Consider the following 4,235-nt stretch of genomic DNA (forward strand, 5'->3'; position numbering starts at 1 on the left):
AATAAACTGTTAACTGAATTAACCGGAAGTAAATTCAAGCAATTCCCGGGTTTCGGCACCACTTATGTGTTGTCGGAGGAATAATAGTAAAAAAAAGTAGGAATTTGGGCAGAGTAACAGTACGCAATACTATAGGAATAACACTGTTTTATTTGCTCTCTTAATGCTCCTTATATACATTCTGGTTGTTTATTTACATGGGTAGGGAGTATTAAGGCGGACAATACGCCTTGCCGTATTATAACTTATATATATATATACATATATATATTATTTTTTATTTTTATTTTTTTCTTACGCCACAGGAAGTGGGCTATTAGGCCATTTTCCCTCTCATATCCCAATAAAATTTTACTTTTCCTCTTAGTTGGTCCGCATCCTGCTGAAGATCTTCTAGACCAATGCATGTTAAAAGATGGTCTCCATCCATTTTTCCCATGTTGTATAGAGGACATTTCGGCGAATCTACGATGCCAATTCGATGGAGGTGTCTTTGGAGCAGATCATGTCCTGTAACTAGGCGAAAACAAGCCACTCTATTAGGGGATTCGTTTATCCTTATGAAGTAGGCTCTCCCAATTCTTTCCTTCCGCTTGAACTTTGTGTTTAGCACATGTCTTGTCCTTACAATAAGAACTTATCATTGATTTTACTGTTCTTTAGGAAAGTGGTTAAACAGGTTTGTTCTCTGCACAACCGAACCTAGCTAACATGTCAGCCTGTTCATTACCATATATAACCAACATGGCCTGGTATCCACTCCAGAGCTGTAACCCTTCCTCATTTCTTCATGATAGCAGCCATGTTTCTGCACTTTTCTTCCATGGGTGACCCTGCGGCACCTGGTGTAGTTAATTTTTGTATTACGGCTTGGGAGTGGCTGAAGATTAGTGTTGTCATCGCATTCAATAATCAATCAATGCCATCGCATAACATGTTTTAAGCCCAAAAAAAATAAATTACCAGATCTCGCAAAATGGTTTGTATATGGACGTAAATAGGATTGCTCGGCACCTTTTTTTGTTTAATGACTTGCCAAAATTGTTTTATTATATCCTCCATTTCTTAGTTTTAACCATTTTCTACAAAATGTCTATTATCATTTTAATTAAACTCACCATATCAATGTTTAATCAAGTGGTCTTTAATATCAGCTACATTTTTTTCCTTCATCATTCATCATTAAAATAAATCCATTCAGATAATTATCTAAAATAACTCTTTGCAGAATAGTAGCATTAGGTTCCAATATCAACATCTACATATACATATAACAGCTTATAAGGTATTGGGTAAATTTGACCGATAGGTCCTGTACCAAATCCACGAGCCGATTAGAGAATTAAATATAATTTGAGGAAAGTGTTTAAAAAACATGTATAATTCCTTTAAAAAAACAGTTGGTTTATTATTCCATCATTTAATTGTGACAATTTTACGCCTAATTTAAACTTTTTCTTTATTAGCTTAAACTTCTTTCTGCATTTTTATATGAATATTTCTTAAGCTGCTAGTAGTGCTATAGCCAACTGTGACGTAACGTCAGAGCACCTCACTTCATTACAGCATCGACGTAGATTTAGGGAGCATGACATCGTCATCACTAAAATGTGAAGAATGTTAAAAAAAACTACACTAAAATCAAGCAGTCGCAGGCCAACTTTTTCCTCTTTAAATGTAAAGTAAAATATGAAATTTGGAACAGGTAACTTACTATACTATCGTACTATCAATCAGTGTGATTTTTCTTACTTGGTTAAGCCTCCCCATTTTTTTTAGAATATATGAATCGATGCATTAATTAAATATAAAGTATAAAAATGAATATTTGTTTGCTGGCAATTTATGCACTAACATACCGTTCATCCGATTGTCTTGGGTTTTTTGGGTAGCGTTCAGGATTTTCCCGGGAAAGTTATAGGTTATTCCAACTTTTCTGGCAGAAAAAAGTTATTAACAAAATTAAGCATTTTTGGAATGTAGCTCAGAATGAATTCAACTTCTTTATGGTTATATACGCTAATCAATACGTTTCTTTCTGAAGAATCAGATAAAATATTACTGATTCTACTAAATGATTTTTTATTCACTAAAAATTAAAAGAACAATGAGGATTTCAGTAAAGTAGGTCAAAAAAATGTTTTATGAAAAGGCACATGATATTGGTTCTTAGTGCCTCAAACCTTTAAATCACATTTTTCAAAGAAATTGAAACTAGAAATTTTTAAACGGGGGGGGGGGATTTTTTTTTCTACCGGTGTCCATTGTTCATATAATCGTTAATAACTCCTTTAGTTATCCATTTTCTACGTTAATAAAACTGTTAGAAAGTTGAATGTTTGCTCTTTTACCTATTTTACCACCATTAGATTTATTTAATTAAATCCGGTTTGGGCCCTTTGGTGCATTTTTGAGACTAAACCACTCCCAGGTTACGTCAGGTATGAAGTGTTACGTCCTGTTGAATTTATTTCGATTTTTATTTTCTTCAATATGCTGTAAGGTAAAAATTGTTGGCAAACAAAAATTGATTTATTATACAAAACTTTCTTCCAAAAAATCTTTTACCGCGCCTATATTACTACCACTTAGATTTAATACCGTTATAAGGGTATATTAAACCGAAATATTGGTTTAAATTAAGAAACACTTTACAAATGATTTGTTTTATATCACCGGCCCTAATTTGTTTTAACTGAATCTAATCCAGTTTGTGCCCTTTAGTGCAGTTTGGTTGGTTTGGCGAAGGTTGGTGCAACATGATAAAGTATTGTATGGGAGAGGACTTATAATATAATTATTATATAACTTAGGACTTATAATATAATTATTTAGGATTACAGGACTTATAATATAATTATCTGACAGCTGTATTGGAACCTGGGTCCTTGAAGTTGGTAGCATAGTACCTTAACACTGACCCACCCTGCTTCCGTATACATTGATAGATAGATTGAAAGGAACATGTATCAGTTGCATAAAAAATGACTGTATACGTAATATTAGATATATTAGAATATTAATTATTAGAGTTTCTTTTGAAAACTCTTAAAATTCTGCATACTATGGTAAAAACTAGAGGTACGGAAATAAAAGACATATTTAAAAGTAATGCTTATTGTGTCAAAGATTATTAATTATATAATTATATCAAGAAAACAATCAAGCATGTTAGAATGAAGGGGGATTAAAAGTACTTCATATCAAGAAAGAAAATAAGCCTGGATACAGAAATTGGTACAACGGGTTTTTGATCGATGACGAAAATCTACAAAATTTTTCCCCCAAAAAATAATTAATACGTCCATTAAAATCTCTAATATGACCGACGCTTATGACTTAACGCAAAAAATAACAGTTATTGGCGATTGCAAGCATTTTAAACAATACCAATAATTTAACCTCAAAATATCATAAATTAAAATAACTAAAACAACTCATGACTATTTGTCATTAATAGGGATAGGATTTTTATGTGCTAAAACAATCCGAAATATGTACATAAATATGTGCTAATAAATTGTCAAATATTTAAAAAAATATGTAAATAATATGTATTTATAAATTTATTACTAATTAATTAGTAATTTTATAACTTAAAAAAAGTTACATATTTATGTATTTATTATATATTATATGAATAATATTTTAAAGAAATTATGTTAAAATATGTACAAAAAATGTACTTAAAGAAAACATAGCTGTTCAATAACAAGACATTAATTGGTAATTGTAATTAAACTAATTGATTAATAATAACTCAGAATGAATTATGAACAAATTATAAATGGAAATAAAGAATAATCCTTATTAAAAAAAAAATATTTAAAACTTTTTAGCCAAATGTTTTTTTTTATTGGTTTTATTGGAATTCTCAAGAAAGCAACATTATCGATCCGGTGCTACTTGAGTAAGTAGGAGTGCTGGTTGGCAGAACAACGCCTGACAGTACACACCATTACGCAACTGAGGAAGGAAATAAGGAGAAATGAGGTTGCACATAGCCTCCTTGATGTATAGCCTAATGCTGGTCCTGAGGAGGGTGGACAGTAAGTGCCTTAATGGCTTAACCCGTGATGTGGCTTAATGGCCCGGCCTAGATACAATGGTCTAGGTGCCGTTGTAGCTAAGGGAGTTGAGGCATCACCTTAGTGACCTCATAACACTGGTTCGATTCCTGCCTGAACAGGTTGACTTGGATAGCAGAGTTGGATAGATGTGACACTTGCCACGGC

The sequence above is a fragment of the Halyomorpha halys genome, unplaced genomic scaffold (genome assembly GCF_000696795.3).
Source record: "Halyomorpha halys isolate HHAL.00 unplaced genomic scaffold, Hhal_1.1 Scaffold103.1, whole genome shotgun sequence".
NCBI classification, from domain to species: Eukaryota; Metazoa; Arthropoda; class Insecta; order Hemiptera; family Pentatomidae; genus Halyomorpha; species Halyomorpha halys.